Source organism: Triturus cristatus, chromosome 8 (assembly GCF_964204655.1).
Source record: "Triturus cristatus chromosome 8, aTriCri1.1, whole genome shotgun sequence".
NCBI classification, from domain to species: domain Eukaryota; kingdom Metazoa; phylum Chordata; class Amphibia; order Caudata; family Salamandridae; genus Triturus; species Triturus cristatus.
This window is the reverse complement of record NC_140591.1, coordinates 601,064,594-601,087,143: the sequence shown is the minus strand read 5'-3', so window position 1 is coordinate 601,087,143 and position 22,550 is coordinate 601,064,594. Positions and strand designations below refer to the sequence as shown.

The 22,550-nt window shown below is 45.7% G+C and overlaps 1 protein-coding gene across 1 annotated transcript in view; it reads left to right on the top strand.

The window, feature by feature from the left end:
* Window positions 1–9,715: 9,715 nt before the first annotated feature.
* Window positions 9,716–22,550, top strand: part of FBXL3 (F-box and leucine rich repeat protein 3) — a 159,162-nt gene continuing 146,327 nt past the window's right edge. Inside the window, exon 1 of the mRNA XM_085622052.1 lies at window positions 9,716–10,062. The gene's annotated coding sequence lies outside the window, so the exon portion shown is untranslated. The remainder of the gene's footprint in view (window positions 10,063–22,550) is intronic.

The window sequence follows — 22,550 nt, the reverse complement described above, 5'->3', positions numbered from 1 at the left end:
ATAAGCATCGCAAAATAACATGCTGTACAACATGTGAATGAAATACTCTATCACTATTAAGAGCGTGGGAGGTGTTGCTCGGGGTGGTCAATATGCTACTTAGTGCCAATCTGTTCTCTCCTCACATCAGGAATAATGCAAAGTGGTAAGGGCTAAGTAGTCTAGTACACACTAGTGATGGTTGGTGTCTAGAAAGAAAGTGGTGATAGTCATGGAACTCCGTGGGTGTAGACTAACACGATATTACAGAGTCCGCAGTGGTGGGATGTTGTAACACACACTCGTGGAAAAGATGTGTCTGGATCGCAACAGGCACGATCTCCGTAAATTAAACCTAACACGATACGCGAGGTTGACTATAGGTGTGGTATACATAGTGGTGTTCCTCCGATTAAGAAGTGCATAATAGTAGTGGTGAAAAAGACGTCCTAATCTGTGAACACCAAGTGTTGCCCAACCCTTTACGGGTTGCGTACTGTGGCCAGACAAGTGCGGGCGGAACAAACCCATAAGCAGAGTATGTGGTGCTGGTATTTACCCTTGGCTAGAACTCCGGTCGGGACTTTGTGGTGATCGCATCGCATACAGTGAACGTAGTTAGAGACTTACCCAAAAAGTAGCGGGGGGCAGGCCAAAACAGGACGTGTCTGCTCCTCACCTGAATATTACCGGTACCGGATTCACTTCCTGTATTTAACCGACAACTCAGTTGCGAGGTCTCGCGAGACTCTCCGGAGGGCGACATCTTGTCCCGGGAGTGGTGCCTGACCTAGGATTTGGAAACCCTTTGCGAGCTAAATGGTGTGGTACGAGGAAGATACAGACGTTGAAATACAACGTTATATCTTGACAGACTGTTATGTTTAGATTAAAAACTATCGGTTTCCACAGATCTAGATGCTAAATATGGCATGTTGCAAACCCAATAATAATAAAGGTTACTAGGGGCTAGGGGCTAGTAATGGCCGTGTAGTAATAGATTAACCCTGGTAGAATCCAGAGGGTGCTCTCCCATACAGAAGTAGCAAGGTGTATATTGAGGAACGTTACATCACTGCCCAGGGAAGGAGACGTAATTTATGTATAAGATACACAGGGTATGGTTAGGTGATATAAACCAAGGAGTATAGACACATGTTTATATACACGTTAATTCTATGTATATATAGAGACAGGGGTTTTGATAAGGAATAATAAAATACCATTAAAGGCCTGTCTCTATGTAGCTGATTTCGAACATCTTCACCTGACAGATAACATCTTTCGCGACAACATTGTATTGTGGAAACGCTACATTGACGACATCTTGATCCTATGGAAAGGTGATAGTGAGACGTGTGACAGATTCTTCACATGGGTCAACACCCTGGATCCATACTTGAGGTTCACCCGTTCTGTTTCATCCACAGAGATCCACTTCCTAGACCTTACCATAACCTTACAAGATGGCGGGTTATCAACCAAGACTTTCAAAAAACCCACAGATCGGAATAGCTTATTATTATATGGAAGCTATCATCCAAAAGCCTTAAGGGACAATCTACCCTTCGGACAGTTCCTCCGTCTTCGCAGGAACTGCGAAAAGACCAACGATTACAAAAAGGAAGCAGCCATTCTCAGTCACCAATTGAAGACTCGAGACTACCCCACATCTATTGTAAAAAGATCAAACAAACGAGCACTCAACAACAACCGAGAATCCCTGCTGGAACCAAAAATTAAGCCTACTGATGAATCACTGACATGCGTGACAACGTTCACACCAGAATCTAACATGATCCAGAAGATCATTAAAAAGAACTGGAAGATCCTGACTACAGGAAAAGTGGCCTTACCCCCTCCAAGATTTGCGAACAAACGCACAAGTAACCTACGTGACATCCTAGTACATACCCGTCCTAAGATTGAAAAACCAACAAAACAAAGGACCCTGTGGGATATGGATCCCGTACGTGGACATTATCCCTGCGGACAATGCGGAGTGTGTGACCTTACCAAAGCAACCAAAGAACTTACTCTTGAAACAGGCAAAGTCTGGACTCAGAAAAATCATACTAACTGTAATTCCAACAATTGCGTTTATTTAATTACTTGCCCCTGCAAATTAAGATACGTCGGCATGACAACACGCCCAGTAAAGACAAGAATTATGGAACACCGCAGCAATATACGGTGTGGAAGATCCACGACAAAACTGAGTACACACTACCTCACTCACCCGCATGGACACAATGATTTACAATGGACCGTGATTGAAAGCAACCCCTCATGGTCTCACGAGAAACTTTTTGAAACTGAACAGAGATGGATTTTTCGCTTATCCACGCAAGAAAGGGGTCTTAACGACGAAATCCCGTGGACAGAACTAACTTGATAACACACTCACTATACATGGCTCTGTCAGTACTACACCTCCATTAACATGGACGGTGGTGTAACGTCTCGAGGCCTTTAATGGTATTTTATTATTCCTTATCAAAACCCCTGTCTCTATATATACATAGAATTAACGTGTATATAAACATGTGTCTATACTCCTTGGTTTATATCACCTAACCATACCCTGTGTATCTTATACATAAATTACGTCTCCTTCCCTGGGCAGTGATGTAACGTTCCTCAATATACACCTTGCTACTTCTGTATGGGAGAGCACCCTCTGGATTCTACCAGGGTTAATCTATTACTACACGGCCATTACTAGCCCGTAGTAACCTTTATTATTATTGGGTTTGCAACATGCCATATTTAGCATCTAGATCTGTGGAAACCGATAGTTTTTAATCTAAACATAACAGTCTGTCAAGATATAACGTTGTATTTCAACGTCTGTATCTTCCTCGTACCACACCATTTAGCTCGCAAAGGGTTTCCAAATCCTAGGTCAGGCACCACTCCCGGGACAAGATGTCGCCCTCCGGAGAGTCTCGCGAGACCTCGCAACTGAGTTGTCGGTTAAATACAGGAAGTGAATCCGGTACCGGTAATATTCAGGTGAGGAGCAGACACGTCCTGTTTTGGCCTGCCCCCCGCTACTTTTTGGGTAAGTCTCTAACTACGCTCACTGTATGCGATGCGATCACCACAAAGTCCCGACCGGAGTTCTAGCCAAGGGTAAATACCAGCACCACATACTCTGCTTATGGGTTTGTTCCGCCCGCACTTGTCTGGCCACAGTACGCAACCCGTAAAGGGTTGGGCAACACTTGGTGTTCACAGATTAGGACGTCTTTTTCACCACTACTATTATGCACTTCTTAATCGGAGGAACACCACTATGTATACCACACCTATAGTCAACCTCGCGTATCGTGTTAGGTTTAATTTACGGAGATCGTGCCTGTTGCGATCCAGACACATCTTTTCCACGAGTGTGTGTTACAACATCCCACCACTGCGGACTCTGTAATATCGTGTTAGTCTACACCCACGGAGTTCCATGACTATCACCACTTTCTTTCTAGACACCAACCATCACTAGTGTGTACTAGACTACTTAGCCCTTACCACTTTGCATTATTCCTGATGTGAGGAGAGAACAGATTGGCACTAAGTAGCATATTGACCACCCCGAGCAACACCTCCCACGCTCTTAATAGTGATAGAGTATTTCATTCACATGTTGTACAGCATGTTATTTTGCGATGCTTATATCTTTGTCATAGTGGGACCGTTCCAGTGGTCCGGTTGCTACTCCTTCACCTATGAAGCTCTGACCCCCTCACTCTGAGGTAAGATCGATATCCTGAAATTCTCTTGTGACATGTAAGGCGATTTTAGTCGTTTACCACTGCTTGATCAAATTTAGTTGTGTTTTATGTGTACTAGTTCAAACTTTTAATGTCCTCTCTCTAACTAGTTCGTTATTGAGAGTAGAAACCTTGGTCCTTTGAAGGAGATAATTGACACCTCACCATGACGTTTGGACCCCTATCTCTTGACTAAGCTGCTAATGGGTGGCTTCTGCTTGTCCTCTACTTTTTGTCTCCCTCTGTTTAGGCGGAGCCTTCTATTCTGTACCATATTTAGGTTCAGCTTTACATGTGGTTGACCTTAAATACCCCGTTATAAGAAATTGTGGTATATGTACTTATAATTGGTCCCACGGTCCTGAAGAAGTGTCGCTCGAGTTTGAGCATCCACGACACGAAACATGTTGACCCCTGTCAACTATAGGCTACCCTGATACCTAGAATCACCTGAGTAGCCTCCCTGGTTTTACCTAGTCCCAGCCCTACTTAACCTAATTAAAATTACTGAGGGGCCAGGGTCTATTTTAGTTTTTTCGAATCCCCACATTCTTAGGAGCTATTACCCTCCGCAGTCATACACATGGTCTTCACACAAAACGGCGTTCTCAGATCAAAAGATCTCCGCTAAAGATGCCACCAGGCCCGTTGGACATTGCAGCGCCGGTCCGACGAGGAGCGCCCAATGATGAAGCATGACACCCTAACAGGTGTGTGAGGGCAACAAGATCTGAAATTTAATTTTCCCTTCCCAGATCAGATTCAACAGCAAAATCATCACGATCTTTTCCAAATTGGCCATTTAGAGGAACTGCTCTTACCTGTCTTTTCCTAGTCTCTTGATGGTGCCTGTTTGCACAGGGTAGCCACTCCTTGGCCACAAGGGAGATTCTTCCGTCTTCTTCTTTCATCGAATGTCGAAGGTCCAGAGTTTCTGTTCAAGTTGCAGGTTCAGGATAATCTAATCTCCTGGGGCCCAGCTACCACACTTAAACTAATCTGGGGGGCTGGGTTGCCTGCTAGGTCACGCCTTATGGGTGGGACCTGGGAGGGGGGTGGTTACACCCCCTTCCCTTTGTCCAGTTTCGCGCCAGGACTGGGGCTGGAGTGCCCCAGCACCGGTTTGAACTGGACTATGCATGGGACACCTTGTGTGCCCCAGGCATGTCTCATTCCTTTCAGCCCTCCCTGCCCCAATACACTAAAGTCTGTCTGGGGAGGTGCTAGCACCTCCCCAAGCAGGAAACCTATTGTCCAAGCCTCCCTTGCCGGGATCACTCCCAGCAGCAGGAGGTCAGACTCGTGTCTGTGGCAGCAGCATCCATTTTGTGATGCTGAGGCTTTGGTTAGAGTTAAACAGCAAAGTAGGATTTTAACATGTCTCTCCCTCGAGAAGGGAGGAATAATATCCTCATCACCAGAAATGGTATGGAGGTATTATTCCAAAGTGTTAGACACCTTACACGACATGTTTTGATAAAGCCAAACTATAGTTACCATAACCGTTTAAGATTATAAGTAGGGCTCCCGGTTTTATGGTATTTATTTTTTTGCCATTTCCGTCTGTATTTATCCATATTTATTTTTTGGGCATTTTTTCTGTATTTATCCACATTTATTTTTGCCACAAGCAGAAGGCAACGCTGCAGCTAGTATTTTTCCACATTTATTTAAATTGACAATGCACACATGCATTTGGTTGTTCTTGGTCAACACAATACATTCTGTATTCACAATACATACACAATACATCTGAAAACTTTGTCATTCGCAGAATGTCCCAAATACGCTTAAAAGTGCTATCACAAGCCATTTGTCTCAGAGCCTTGCAGTTTCTGTCATCTGCAGAGAGTGCTGTATCCTCTCCCCCACTGAACACAATACTGTCCCACTGAGATAAACTCACACTCCCTTCAGCTACAACCCAATTGTGCCCTGCTATAAACACCTAGAAGCAACTCTATTCAAACTATGCACTAGACCAGAGTAATTTGCTGCCTAAAAAAAGTAACAACATTCTGGAAAAATCAAACACTCATAGGGAATACAACTTAAAGCTTTTACACTCATTATTCAGAAAGCTAAGGACATGAAAAGAAAAGTAGCGCTAGACTGGCAAACTCTGTAAGGTGGTGCTAATGTGTTTGGGTTTGAATAACACCAATCTGGCCACTTTGCGACGACTCTGTCTTGTTTTATTTAGTTATGTGTTTATTGTTCGTATTTTAAAACCTTTTTTCTCCTCCTGAGGCCGCGTTTTGGAATAGAAACATGTCAGGAAAAGACTTTTGTAAGACGTGTCCTCTTTTTTTGGATCCATTTCACTGGGGAACGAATGACGGAAAGGAGAGGAAAGAACAGTCACGGTTTTCTAAAAGTGAGGAGGAGCACGACAAAGAGAGGGAGGAAGAGGAATAAAGATGGGGGGCAGCAGAATTGGACACTGTCCTTGTCTTGTCCAGGCAAGAAGGAAGAGACAGCATGGCTATGGGCAATGCTGTCGGGTCACAAACGCTGCAAAGACTCTGTTTCTGAGTCTCACTTACACCCTCTTCCCTGTGTGTGTGTCTGACTGAGCCCTGCCTTCCAGCGCAGGATCCGGTTTCTTCTCTTCAGGCTGCCTACTACCCCCTGTCCACCCCAGGCGTGTCTGTGAGAGTGAGAGCTCAGCCCGAGCCAAGGGAGGGGGCTGAATGCGCTGTGTGTGAGAGTGATTCACTTCGCACAGGTGGGGCGCTGAGAACAATGCAGGCCTCCTGGCGCTAGCAGCCACAGATCATCCAGGAGATCAGGGCGCTGATCTCCTGCCACAAACCCCCCATTGTGCAGGCACTTACTCTGCTGGAGCACAGAAGCGCTGCAAAATGTGCTAGTATTTTCCCGTTTTTACATTTAAATACAGAAAAAGGAAAACTTGTTTTCCGTCTGTATTTATATGTAAAAATCCGTTTAAACGGAAAACCGGGAGCCCTAATTATAAGGCACTTTAAGAGTATATGGTAGGCTATATCATAGAACAGCTATAAGAACATGGTTCCGAAAGCTGCAGACAGGCTCAGCTCATGCTACAGCACCATCTCACATGTTACCAAGCACTCTGCCTCCAGGATTGTTAAAGCCTGCCATAGGAGTGGCTGATAGGTACACAGGTGTCTATTTTAAGGGTAGATATAGGTATACTATATCTAAGCAAGGGATGATTATACGACCTTGCCCCAGCTGAGTGATCAGCCAGTTGTGTCTGATTGTAAGGCCAGACCAGGGGTGGCATAATACATGCTGCAGCCCCTGGGAGGCCTAGGGTACACCTATGCCCTGGGTACCTAGGGTACACTGTACAGGGTCCAATAAGGTGATCCTTACCAATTGTGTATGTACCTAGGGTACATGGAGTCCATTTTAAAGAGAGAGCAGACAGCCTGAGACCCTGAATGGCAGGATCTCAGGCCAAGTCGAAAAACCAGCTAGACACTAGGCAAAAAATGTTGGGGGTAACCATAGTCAGATATCCACCTTCCTACACAAGGTCTTCCTCCCATATTTCCCTGAGTTTATCTAATGTAGTGGGGCAGTTTGTCACCAGGGATTGGTATATCGTGGAGATTTTATGGTCCTGCAGGTCACCCATAAACAGTTTAGCTTCAACAGGACCGAACTCGGGAAGAGACTCCAAATCTGCAACGCTGGGAAGGATGGCATGCCTAAACTGCAAGTATTTGTAAAATTGTGTTTTCTGCATCTGAAATTCATGCTGGAGATCCTGGAAAGATTTTATAACCGTGCCGCGCATTGCGTCCCCTAAGGTAGAGATCCCAATATTATCCCAGTCTCGGAAACCCTCCAATCCAAACATCAAGGAGTTATAGGGGAAAAGAATAGATTAGGTTGCCGATTAGGTTGCCCCCCACTCAAATCAACAATATAACAAAAAATACCTAATCTGTCATCACGGCGATTCTTTGTGTTTACTTTGAGAGTGGGAATTTCTTTCTCCACAATCTCCCTTAACTGATTTAGGAGAATTGTCCCTCCTCACAATAGCTGTATATTTATTTTAAAAGAACCAAACCAAAAGTCAACAGTCACTGGGTTCCCAAAGAAATGCCCCATGCATTAACAGGTGTATATAACACAACCATGTGTAAAATTGTGAAAAGAAAGTGCTAAAACAAGGTAGCACCTCAATTGCGCACCACCGCAGTGAGCTTGCTGGTTAAATATCACCAGTTCTGCCCACGTTTTATCATCATAGGTCGCTACCTTGTAAAAAACAAAACAAAATGGTGTCCAGAAAACCAGTGAACTTGGTGAAAATATGTGACAGCATCACACACTTCAACCACGTATAATTAAAATTGAAATAAACCCACAGTCACCAGCAGACCACTTTATTCACAACTCGTGGACTTATTCAAACTAAAAACATACTGCATGTTAGCAGACCAAATTATGTTGAGCCGACATGTTTCATTGCCTGTCTATTGTAGTGGCAATTTCTTCAGGGCACGAGGACTTCGTCCACCTTATCTGGACCCTTGATAAGAACAACCAGTGACCGGTAGTAGCCAAGGCCCCTCGTACCAGCTATCCACCTCGTCACACAGGAGCTATACCATCTTAGTAGCCCTGTTCCTTAAAAAGACACTTATGTTGTCATTATTCGCATATTTTCAACGTGGTGAGCGTTGTCTCGGGGGCGGAATGATAAGTAAGTGATTACACTACTCTAGGTGCCCTTCCTGCCCAAAGAAACTGTCCCAGGACGGAGTTAACCTGGCGAAACCAAGAGGAATTAACAGGGAAGGGATAATTCTGTAGTTGGTAGAGCAGACGTGGCAACGAGACCATTTTAAAGATGGCCGACTGACCTGGAAGAGAAAGGGGCATATGAGACCAGGTCCTCAACTCGTCACGCACACGTGCCCAAACCGGTACAACATTGCGGTCCCAGGAAAATCCAGACAAATCAGACAGAAAAAAACACAGATACTTCATACCTACTGCGGTAACCTGCACCGCAGAGGCCCAGGTACCCAATGCCTCCTGACGCCCCAGTGTCCACAGAATGGATTCACTAACGTTCATAAATAGACCAGACGTTTCCCCGAAGATTTCCATAATACGCAGCAATCTGGGGCCCGTCCTATTGACATCGGTCAAGAAGAGTAGGACGTTGTCCACGTAGAGCGCAATACGATCCCATAGTCCCTGTGCCCAATCGAAGCCTGCTACTTATGCATCGATACGCACCTAAGCCGCCAAGGGCTCCATCGCAAGGGCGAAAAGAAATGGCGACCGCAGGCATCCCTGATGGGTACCCCGCCCAATAGGGAAAGTGAAGGAGGCAGCTCCTGCAACCCGGACCGACGGTGTGATATGTGTATAAAGTAGTTTTATTTAAATAGGCCAAAAAGCGTAAATAAATAAGTCCAACTAAGGGAATCAAAAGCCCTATCCATATCTGCCGAAAGAAGAGTCACTGGCAGGTCCAGCCTCCGAATCGTGTCTATAGCAATATGTGCCCGCCGAATATTGTGCTGTCGCCCGTTTGTATGAATTAATTTTGTTTGCTTCTCTTTTTAGGTTTTGCTTTTTTCTTATTTGTTCAAAAAGAGGTAAGATAACGTAATAATGATGTATTTACCTGTTCCGTGAAATGTTCAATGCCACGTCTCGTGTTTCCCCTTGCTCTGGGTTCCACACTAGCTCCTAGCGCTCCTAGGAATTTCAAAGGTGAGCTGTTCAGTTGGCCTTTGTTTTTTTTTATAGGTGAAGAGCGCTTGGTGTGGCTTCCATTTCTTTAATACTTTCTTTAATAAACTTACCTCAAAAATCCACCTCCACATCTTCAATTTCATTTTCACAGGCGGCCTCTGGAGTATTCATCTATGGTTAGCCCCGCCCCTAGAGCACAGGCGCGCACCCGGCTTCGGAGTGTGGCTAGCCTTTGACAGCGCGGCCGCGCGCGCACCTGTCACTCTGGCCGCCATTTTGGGTCTGTTTTGACGGCGTCTGTTGCAGGAAAAAAGCGACCGTGGCGATTGAATCGAAAGCAGAAAGACCCACTTCAGCCGATCTCTAGCTAACTCTGCCACGTATTTCACACTGTCTCCCAGTTCACTCTGCAGTCCAACACCCAGGTACCCCGCCGCCGCGGCTACTGCTGTTAACGCTCCATCAACGCCGCAGGAGCCCCCGCTCCCTATATTCATGAGGGCTGAGTGCGGGCCTTGGATGCTGTGCGTCTGCTGCCCGGGTTAAGGAGTGGTGACCGGAGTCACAGAGACCGGCAGGGACCGCCAGGATCTGACAGGTATTCTAGGGGGACGGCCTTCAGCTGGAAACGTGTCTGGGTGTGGGCGTCTGGATGGGAGGTCCTTCATCTGTGTTTCAGGGGTAGTGTCACGTTTGTTGATAAAATATTCTCCACCTCACCTTGACAGTACCCCGTATTGATGCGCTGCCTCCAAAATATCAGAGGAAGGTGTCTTATATGAAAACCCCTAGGTGATGTTGGTTCACTCAGCAGGTATGGGCGTGGGACGTCAGAAAATACGTGTGTATTTTTAGGGTTACGCGAATGTTTTCGTAATATACTTAACAAAGGTAGTGACGTTCTCGCCTTTCTAAACAGAATTTGTTCAAAACTTGCTTGTAAATTCGTTAGTGTAAACATTATTTAAATGCCACATATATCCTTACGTTGCATTTCTGTTTTACTGTGCTCTGTGATTAGTTATTAGTTATGTACAGTGCTCCGCTGGCATCTATTCTGTGATCGCGGTCCTACTAATGTGCATTACTAGCCCTGTGACTTGGCTTGCTGTATGGCAAAAACATGTATAATGAAAACGAGTTCAGTTATATAGCCCACGTTTCACTTTCATGTTTATTTATTTAGTTCTTGATAGAACGTGTTCAAACGTGTTGCATTCGTTTTCGGCGCTTTACAAATGTTCGGTTGAGATGCATACACATCCGCACAGGGGTGTTATTGAGTAGCTCACGTCGTAAAGAAATGACATATTTTGCAATACAATCGTGAAGGTTAGTAGCCTAAAATAGATTTCTGACAAAATATTATCGCTGGGTGTCAAAGAGGGAATATCTGTAAACAATGAGGTTAGGAGCATCTTATAAACATACAAAAACCAATGGGGATTAGCGCCTGCTACAAGACCAGACTGGTAACCCAAAGCAGCCATGGCAAATTTTGTCAGACCTTCGCTCATACGATGCATAGTGATCGGGGCTCGAGTCGGGGTACCACGCGGGTGGACGGCGTTCTCCCATTTATTTTACCGAGAGTTCGATAACTGGAGCCAATGGAGCCACACATTAACTCTTTGGCCTCTCGGGGTGAGATCGGAGCTCATTCAGAACGCTGCTCACGCGCTGACTTCTCGATGCAATCGCATCTGAGGGGTGAGCGAGGGGAGGCAATGAGTCTGATGGTGCAAGCCACCTTTCGTGATGTCATTTCCTGTCGTGACGTCAGCGTCCCCCACTTCTTTTTTTTAGGACTTGTGCCCTGATCGCGATGCTGACCACTACAAGGGGTCTTGGGGTAGTTCACCCCCAAGAAAATTTGGGGAAAAAGTGGCAAAAATGGTGCATCCTACAAAACGTTTTTCTACTACCTACCCGTATTCCTACCTCGCCGCCAAGTCCTGGAACGACCTCCCACTCCACTCAACTCGCCAATTTCAGGAAGGGGCTCGAGCTCTGGCTCCTCAACTGAGTCTCAACAATCCTCAGCGCCGGGATAACAGGCCTGGCTCCAGCAATTTTTATTTGGGTGGGCCAAGGGTGCATTTGGGTGGGCCACTGCGGGCCCAATTTGTCACTTTTGGAGGTAGCCTACAAGTACTATATTATAACCTATCAATTTGCAAACAGTCACCATAATACAACAAATCTACTCTGTGTATATACAGAGCATGTGGACAGTTATTTGAAAGTAAGAGCACCGTATGGACCTAAGTGCAAACCCTCAAATTCCAGTAGGCCCGGATTCAACACAAGTACTTCCCAGACCGATTATACACTTTTCTACCATCCCTCTCCTGTGCACCTTATCTCATAGTTGACCTTGGGACCAAGCCCCATTTCAGCCGCCATCCAGCTCCACTTTCATTATTCCCGGTAAAAAACATTAGTAAAATCACCTTCAAACTTAAAACATTGAATATAGCAGTAAATATAATTAGCACACGCTTTAAAATAGTCCACAGTTGCCCTAATGACTTGACTGCTAATTAAATAAACAAAAACATAAAGGCCATGACAGGGCCGGCTTTAGCGCTAGTGTGAAAGTATTTTTTGGGACCCCACCAGTGACTTCTTTCTCCGCAGATACCATGACTACCACCCTCCAACAGTGCCCTTCATCTCTCCTTAGCCCCTCTCTCATATGCATTTCATTTGTTGTATACTATTTGTAGCGCTATTCATATACTCAATATATATTCATGTACACATTATACAGAGACAATAATGACACAAGTATGTAAATCAGTCTATACGGAATGTCACATAAGCCAATGACGATTATAAGTTGAAGGAATCACATCACCCATACTGGAGGGCAGTATATTTTAAGAGTGTTTGGTCTGGAGAAGCACAAATTCAGGATTTAAAGCGTACCCCAGTGGTTGGCTTTACTAATAAAAATGTATATCTGCCCAAAAGAACTCTTTTTAGCAACATTATAATGATGAAAGACTGGGGAAGTTCTAACTATATCACAATACAAAAAAAGGGAAGTCTAACTATACCGTTCAGGTTTGTATGCAGCTCTTTGATGACAGTTCGTAGGTCACTGTCCTATGAAAGGATTTTAACTTCTGAACAGCAAATAAAACAAGAATCTCTGACAAAGGCAGTAACCCACTGAGCTATGCACATAAAATAAAGTTTATCTGCATTTCAAAACTACCAACAGACAAAGAATTGCTCTCCAGCAGAATCAATAATCACCAGTTATCTGGACATTTTTGTTGTTGTCTTGCATCTACGGCCATGGTAACAATAAAAATTATTTAAATAAAACATACACAAAGTATGCTCAGCCTTTGCAGATTAAAAAAAAAATGAAAAGAACAGTGTCACACATTTTCTCTACTACTCAGTTCATAAAACTCTGCCTCACAGCCCAATCTGATAAGCCGCTACAGGGGTCAGAAAAGGTGAAACAGGATAAACAAACTTCTTTTCTCCAGCACTGAATAGAAAAGTGCCTGCACAACACATCCCACCTTTCTAAAAGGGGATGCATGATTGGGGGTGGATGTGAGAAAGAGCCCAGGCCCAATCACGCAACTCACAGAACAGGAAGGAAAACAAGGTTCGGAGGAACGTTTTAAATTAAAATGCTCATTTTCTATGGGCCTTTTAAGCCATCTCTGCGAGGACCAAGGCTCGTGTTTGGGTGGGCCAGGCTCATGTTTGAGTGGGCCAGGCTCATGGTTGGGTGGGTCTGGCCCACACGCTAGAACCGGGCCTTGGGATACCCCAGGGATAATAAGTCACACTCTATAAATACTGATTGATTGATATATTAAATTGTATTAGGTGTTAAAGCATATTAAATGGTGACCGTACTGTGCACCATTATACAGCAATCTACATTGGGGCTGTTCAGTGATTCCCTCACTATCAACCTCTAACAGTGCCTCTCATCTCTCCTTAGCCCCTCTCTCACATGTATTTGTTTTATAGTGCCTTTCATACCAGTGTAGAGAGTCGGAGCATTTTACATCACACAAACAGTTACAATGAATCATATGTGCGTAGATCAGTGTATAGAAAAAGTTACATAAGACAAAGGGGACAACAAGGTGTAAGATTCACATGTCATCCATATTGGTAGGCATTAAGTGCTTGATCGGGGGAAGCACCACCTCAGGATTCAGAACATAACACAGTGGTTAGGGTGGACCTTACTAATAAGAATTTATTTCTACCCAAACAAAACCTTTTCAGCAAAATTAGGATAATAAAAGCCTGGGGAAAAAAACATAACTCTCTAACCTAGATTATAATTGTCACAAATGAACTGGGCACTAACAAAAGGATCTCAGTGACAAAAGCGACCTCCCTGGGAAACACCCGATACCGAGCATAGCCATTCCGCCATGTCCTGCAGCCCACGCTGCTGTAGTTGAAGAGAACCCAATACATTGTTGAACTTCAATCACACCAACCTCTAGGCCATTGACGAGTTAAGAAGAAAGGTGTCGGAACATTGTTTTTTTTCCCTTTCACAATGTTTTTGGGTCTGGTGGATTAGTGAATTAATGCGTCCACTGTAGGGGCCTGTGATCGGCCTCATGGTCACAGGTTCAAATCCTGGCGGTTCTACTCGGCCTTTCATCCTTTTGAGGTTGATAAAATGTGTACCATTGAATTGGGTAACGATAAACATCTGTTATTCAGCGCCAAGATACCATGAATGTGAGCTTTACAAATACACACATTATTTTTTGTCTCTCTTTGGGCAGGTTCAACTGCTACTGCTCACACTGATGCTAAACAACCCCTTTTATCATGGCATTTTTTTTTTCCAGTGAATGTTACAGTTAGCCCATTAGCAGCGAGATGCTCACAATAACATTTGAAAGGCTAGCTCTGACCTTCCACCCACTGGGTTGTTTAACATTTCACTGCAAGAAACTACAAGAAAAAAACAAGCATTGGCATAGCCAATGGGTCTCGCTTTTGTGACCATACAAGTATTTTGCCAGAGCTATTGGCTTTGCCAATGTTTTTAAGCTGTGTTGTAGAGTAGCGTGGCTGCTGTGCAGCATGTTGAAAAATTATACTAAAGTGTTACAAGCATTTATTTGACCTTTATATATAACCAAGAAAACATTATGTACAACTGAATGACCTTGTTTAAAAAAATAATTAACATAAAAAATGTCCCCTAGTTTTTTTTGTCCTTGCAATGCTGGCAACTTCTTCCTGCCTGTTCTAAAGCTTTTATCTCTTGGCTTTGAAACTTGACCACGACTGTCTGAAGCTAGCCGCACACATCACCTACTTGCACCAGTGTGGAGGGCTACAGACAAACATTACGTTTACATATCTGTGGCCGCATCAATTGTGGATCTGCAAGGAGCTGTTTGTTCAATTTCTGTGCTGAAGGACTATTTTAGAAAACACGTGTTCTGGGGCTGCCAATTTGGGTAAACTCCTCTAGGGCCCACAGCAGAACCCCTGGCAGCTCAAAGAATGCCCAGAGTTCTCTGATGTGCTTTAATGACCTGAATGTTAATATACTGGCAGGGGAGGCAGCAGAGAGGCTGAAAGGTGCATTCAATGTCAGACTTGAAATACCTGGCACAGAGGAACGAAAACAGGGAGTTTGGCGTGAAACGAATAGTCTACACCTCCAATCTTACCAGAAGAGACCGTGACCGTAGAGAATCATCAACCGAAAAGAACTGAATGATCTGCAAACATTTTCATGCCCAATTAAACTGTTTTATTTCTATAATAACTCCGCCTTAAAAAACTGAATACTGGGTAGGCTAGTACTAAATAAGGGGAAAAAATAATAATTAAAAAAAAGGTCTTTGTTGTTCTGAGCGAGGGTACTGATTTCTACTAAAATGCATCAATCGCCAGAGGGTCCAAAATAAATGATCACATTTTGCATTTGTTTCGACAAGCACTCCAAGTCCTTATTTAATGTGTTTATATTTATGAAATCACTGGAAGGTCACAATTTCCCGAGTCTCTCAGCAGAGAAGGTTAGGTTTGTCAATTTTCTGTTTTTTATTTATATATATTTATCTATTTTTACATTTGAGTAACACCTCTTGCCGTCAGTGCAACAATCCGAAGCCTCTGTAGAAGAAGGGTATTTGTCCACACTGCAAAATGGGGGGAAACTTTGCTAATGTAATTCCCTATTCCCAGACATAGTCATAAACATTGAGGTCTTCTGCGTCTTGGCGCATGCCAAGATTTTCAAGAAACTATCTGAGATTGGACCGTTTTCTGTCCACAGAAAATGTTGTTCGTTCTGTTAGAAAGGTGCATCCTTAGCTATAAAAAGTCAACATTTTATTCCCCCTCAAAAAGTTGAACTGTTGTCTAATAGGATCCATCTGCTTGAGCGACACAACACCACTCCACGAGAGGCAGCAATGTCGAACTGCAGGAAGAGTAAATAGCGTGGAAACTTCACACAAGGGAAGCGAGTTGTAGTACTGTACCTGGGGCGGGCAGCGCGCCCCCTTCCGCGCCATGGTTCTAAAGGTTTCTATGTCACACCCTCAGCCATATACCACCAGCTGCGGTACCGTGAATCCAGCGCGTCAAGTAAAGTACTTGAAGGGCTTCCCAAAGCTCCGTCATGTGACCTTGTGCCGCAGACCTGTCAAGCGGCATGAAGCAGAGTTATTTGTTGACATGGAAGATACACTAGCCCCCTTAGTTTCTGAAGATCCCGCCTCCGCACATGCCCAGAGCTCTCGCCAAAAACAACTGCTTAGATAAACAAGTGTGTTGCAGGAAGCCCATATACGGCACGCAGAACTATTAGAGGACTTGACTACTGGACTACCGGTTGTACACACAAAAGCAACACGCAGAGGCGGACAAGTCCGGACCTCTTCTTCTGGTGAGAATAATACGAAACACACAGACCACGACTCCCATATTAGCAATAACCACCCCAGGAGGGACAACTGTAAATACCCAGTTTTAGATTAATGAAGCATTTAAAGTGTACTATGAGACGCTCTATGCGCCACCTCCTGCATTATGCGACATTGATTACCTGCATTTTTTGAGGAACTCCAGCTACCACAGCTGTTGGAGACACACAGGGAAGAATTAGGAAAACCCATAAACGGAGGCTGAAATTAAATCGGCGATTAAGGCACTTCCCAGAAATAAAACTGCAGAGTCAGATGGCCTACCTGTAGAATTTTACGCAGCGCAATACTGACTCTGCACCTTCACAAGATGTATCGGGTGTCATTAGACTCGGGTGCGCTGCCTAACACCACGCTCCAGGCCATAGTAGTCTCTCTGCTGAAGCCAGGCAGGCCGTTACCGTTACTAAACACAGGCTACAAGATACTAAGTAAACTCCTGGCCAACAGACTGCAACAATTTATATCCCTTTTTATACACACGGATCAATGTGGGTTCCTACCGGGTAGAAATACAGCTCTGAATATACGTAGGCTGCATCAACTGATGACAAGAGCATCGTTGCACATTAATACGCAAGTCTGTATAGCACTGGACTTGAGACCTGCGTTTGACTCACTGCACTGGAACTATATGTTCCGTACCTTTCCAAAATATGGCCTTCCTACTACACAGAATGGATTGAACTGTTATATATTAATCCAACTGCGCGTGCCCGCACCGGGATCCACATTTCATCACAATATTTTGTAGCTCGTGGTACGAGACGGGGCTGCCCGCTCTCACCCTTAATATTTATTCTTGTTCTGGACCCGTTACTGGTTAAAATACACACACTGGCGCCACAACATGGAATACATGCAGGGAACGAAACTCACATTGTCTCGGCTTACGCGGACGATATTATAATATATCTTGAAGACCTCAAAGGAGATCACACTCCTCTTTCAGATGTATTTCAGAAGTTTCAGTGTTTGTCTGGGCTCTCCATCAATGACAATAAATCCTATGCATATACCTTTGAGGCGCATGCATCGCCTAATCCATTGCACTTTGGACCATGGATATTTCAAATAGCAACAGACACCTTTAAATACTTAGGAATTCAAATATATAGAGATTTGGAGAACATGATTCATGGTAATTTATCCCGTGCGATCAACACATTACGCTCACAAATACGGCTCTGGACATCACTACCTCTGTCAGTAGTGGGTAGTATAACGATCTCCAAAATGGTGATGCTCCCCAGACTACTTTATTATTTTACTAACATACCTATACTCTTCCCAACACATATCTTCAAAATGATAGACACCTTATTAATAGAGTTAATCTGGGGCCCTGGTAGGCGCAGAATAGGACTGTCAAAACTCCAGCTCGATACTAAGAACGGAGGAATGGTAGTTCCAAACTTTAAGACATACTGTTACGCTTGCCAGCTGCAGTGGTTGGCTTACTGGATAGTGGGCCGAATTCTGCAAGAAATAGGCATGTCCCAGAGGGAGTGGAGTAAGGGTAAGCTCCACACGCTACTTCTACCAAATAGTAAGATACCACTGAACACACCTCCGCTGCTAAAAGTGGCTCTTATGTATTGGAGGAAAGCATTACGATATACTAAACACCAAACCCCGTACGCCCCCAATATACCACTGATGGGTATTCCCTTACACCTGGTGGTGGTATCGCAAAGACGCATCTCGGCCTAGTTGGAAGTAGGTGTAGATACAGTAGGAATGCTATTCGTAGATGGTATGCTCCTAGATCATGCCACTTTTGTAAGAGAACAGGGAGTGCCCAGTTCACTATTCCTGACGCATGCACACATATCGCGATTTGTCCGTGACACTTGGGCGTCAACCGGCACGGAACCCCAGACACATGAGTTGGTACACATGCAGTACCTCATGGGGAATGGTGGTCATCTCACGAAATGGCTAGCACATGGAATTAAATTACACACGGCAATACCACTACATATTCTTGGAGACAAATGGTGTACTGACGTGGGTAGGAAATTCACAGATACGGAACGGAAGGTCATACTCGAATACCCCAGAAAGGTGTCTCATAATTTTAAGTTTATTCAACTAATGATTTTACACCGGGCATATCTGTCTCCTCACAAATTAAGTGTCATGTTTACGGACGTGGCAGATGTGTGTCCCCGCTGTCAGGAATCGGTAGCTACTTTGCTTCACATGCTATGGTCCTGTCCGAGACTCACACTGTACTGGTCCACGATACATAAAATATGTAATACACTGACGCTAGGGAGGGATAGAGATACGATTGAATGCTGTCTGTTAGGTATGAATATAAAAGCTAAAAGTGGAAACCCCACAGCCCGTTTCCTCAATATGCTGTTGATACTAGATAAACAAGTGTGGAGGTTGGGAGGGGAATGAGGGCTTCAACGCGAATAAATGGTGGGTGGGAATGATTCTAAAAGTAGCAGTTGGCTGAAGGGGAGAGCCTGTGGCGTAACAGCTAGAGCTGCCGGCTTTGGATCTTGGGATGAGGGTTCGAGTCTCAGCATTGTGCCTAAAATTCCAAAAAGAACTAAAGTTTAAAAGTATGTTAATCAACAGTAAAAACACCTCTCAATGCTGAAAGATGAAGTGGGCGCCGCCTTGAGCCAGGGAAGCAGAACACTTGGGGAAGTGCTAGTCAGATAAAAAATGGAGTTCCTGAGCCACAAGCCACTTGTCTTTAACGAGAGAGTGCCCCTGCACTTGCAGAGCAGCTCCCATCGGAGCACAACAACTGGTCTTTTTTTGCGGCTTGGGAGGAGGTGGGTGGGACAAATGCTGCAATAAAATGCAAATAACTACAAGCCTGAAGCTGAACACACTCCGCAGTGTAACACGAGCAAGAAAGAAATTATAAAATAGTACCCAAACCACAGATAAGCAACCAAAGTGTAAAGATGCAGTACTTAGTCCCTGCTCCGTTGGGAGGAAACTAAGACAAAAGGAGGGACAAAGAGGTAGAACTAACCACTAGCCAGCAAGGACTTCTTAAGGACACTGAAACACAAAAATTAAAAGCAGTGGACGGAGTTTTAGTCCACACAGAAGTATATACTAAAGTATATGCAAGAAGTTTAAAGCTCGACCTAAAGAAAGTGAGGAATTAAACTTTATTTTGTATTTCACAATTCTTCCAAGTGGTTCTATGACATATGGTGCCATCTGCCAACCACAGCTCTTCAGACAAATGTGTTTTGCATTGTGGGGCTGATATTTTTTGCTCATAATACTTTAATTATGGGTTAAAACACCAGTATGCAGAGGTTGGCTAAAACATCAGAACTGGCAGCTGTCATGTATACATGACTTTAAGTCACTTGTCAGCTATATTAAAAAAAAAAAAAATCAAAGTTGTTGAATTTCACCTCGGTCTCAAGTACTCTATGCTTTATCCTGCAAGGCTCCGAGTGGAACATGAAGATCGGACTACCTTTTTTGACTCTCCTGTGACTGTGAGTGACTGGCTGGATTCGCTGCCAGACCGGGGTGACCGGACTGGGCCCTCTGCCGGTACCGAGGGTGGTGGGTCTCCTTTGGAGTGACTTATGGTCCCGGACTCTGCCAGGTTGTACTGTTCGGCTGGGTTCTACTTCTTTTGTGCATTTTGTTTCACTATGTTGTGTGTGGGGAGCGGGCGGGGACGGGTCCCTTCCCTCCTCCGGGGTCTTTTCGTAGAATGGGGTTTGTAGGGCGACAGGCACACTGCAAGTTGGGGTGGTTTTTTGGACCGCAGGGGTGCAGGGTGGGGGGTGTTGGAGTTGGGGGGGGGTTGGTGGGTGGGTGGGGTTGTTTGCATTTGTGTTTTTTGTTTTCAAGGCGAAGTATTGGCTATGGTTCATCCTTGGGTGTTGAGCTCTTTGCTAGGGGGCCCTTGATCTACTGGATGGGATGGGGGGGGACGGGTTGAGATTGATGTCTTGGAACGTCAATGGATTGGGGGACCGTATCAAACGGGGTGTTGTGCTGCAATATCTGCGTCGTCTGACTCCTGATGTGGTGTTCTTACAGGAGACGCATCTGGTTGGCAATGTTTGTCGGGCTATGAACACGGGGGGGATATCGACTTGTGGCCCACTCTGGTTTCACCACTGGTTCGAGAGGGGTGGGCATTCTCTTGCGAGCTTCACTTCCGTTGGAGATCACCAGGGTGGTCCCAGACGATAGAGGGCGCTATGTGGCTCTGACTGGGAGGTGGGAGGGGCAGTCCCTTTCCTTGATCTCGGTCTATGTTCCCCCGGGCCTCCAGAACTCCACCTTCTCAGACTTGGGTCGTATGTTGCTTGGGCTTCCTGACAGTCTTTTGCTTATGGGTGGGGACTTTAATTCGGTTGTCTCGGGTGACCTGGACCGTCATCCGCCCAGGGCCCTCCCTGCTGCCCAGGCGTGGCTGGGCGGGCTCCTGGAGACCTTCGGTCTGGTGGACTGTTGGAGGTTAATGCATCCGACACAGTGTCAGTACACCTTTCACTCTGGGGCCCATGGGAGTCTCTCCAGACTGGACTATTTCCTTATGCCCGCGGCCCAGGCTGCTCGGATTCGAGAGGTCAAACACCTGGCCAGGGGTATTTCTGATCATTCCCCACTGTGGTTGCTTTTTGACACCGGGTCGCGGTCCGCTGGGCGGATCGCTCCTATTAACCCTTGGTACCTGCGAGACCCCAAGATCCGTGATAGCCTGATTAAGTCGATTGATCAATATTTTTCTGAGAATGAGGGGTCGGTGTTGTCCTCGGTGTCCCTGTGGGAAGCTTTCAAAGCAGTGCTCCGCGGGCATGCCCTGTCCCAGATAGTGGAGGCCAAGAGGGTCAAGAGAGAGGCGGTTGTGACGCTGGAGACTGAAATATCGGGGCTGGAGGCAGCCTTGGAGGCGGGTGTCACCCCGGATGGGCTGCATGCCCTCAGCCTGAAGCAGTTTGAATATAAGTCTCTCGTCACTGATGCTGCCAAGACTATATATAGGGAGCAGCAGGGCAGGTTGTATGACGCCGGAGACAAGGCGGCTAAGCTGATTGCTTGGTTGGACAAGAAGGAGAGAGTGAATCGTGTGGTCCCGGAGCTTCGGGTGTCGGATGGAGTGTGTGTGACTGAGCCTGGTGAGATTGTTGAGTGTTTTGCTGACCACCTCCGTGCAGTGTACTCCCCGGTGTCCGATAGAGATGAGGACGACTCTCGTCTTCTGCTTCGGGATATTGCCCTGCCCGGCTTATCCGTCGAGGACCGCGAGCTGATGGATGCCCCTTTGTCTGTCGAAGAGATAGCTACTGCGATTCGCTCCCTCCGCTCGGGCAAGGCTATGGGCCCCAACGGCCTGCCGATTGAACTATATAAGTTGCGCCCGGATAAAATCGCGCCTTTCCTCCGTCATATGTTTCAGGAATCGCTCGAGAGGGGTTCCCTTCCTGACGACCAGCGTCTGGCTACTATAGTAGTGATTCCCAAGGAGGGTAAGCCACGTGACCGCTGTGCCTCCTATAGGCCTATTTCCCTGCTGAATGCCGAACCCAAAATACTTGCTAAGGTCCTCGCTAATCGCTTGCTGAGCGTTATATGTGACTTGATACATCCGGATCAATGTGGCTTCATCCCACATCGTAATACCGCTCTCAACTTACGGCGTCTGCACGGCGTCCTTGCTAGGGCTGAGTACTTGGCTGAACCGGCCATATTGGTTTCCCTAGACGCCACGATGGCCTTTGATACCATTGAATGGCCATTTCTTTGGGCCGTCTTGGCGAAGTTTGGGTTTGGGGAGGGGTTCCTTGGCTGGGTGAAGCTCCTTTATGCTGGACCAATGGCTCAGGTGGTTGTCAATGGGCGGGTTTCTCGGCCTTTCGCTCTCGGGAGGGGAACTAGACAGGGGTGCCCGTTGTCCCCGCTGCTCTTTGCTCTCGCCCTGGAGCCGCTCGCTGCCTGGCTCCGTTGGGAGCCCTCGATTAGAGGGCTCCGGTGGGCCCCGGGCTTCGAGGATCGGGTTTCATTGTACGCGGATGATATTCTCTTGTATCTCACCTCACCGCGGAAGTCGCTCAATGTTCTCTTTGATGTCCTTACTTCCTTCGGGAAAAACTCGGGTCTGATAATCAACTGGTCCAAATCT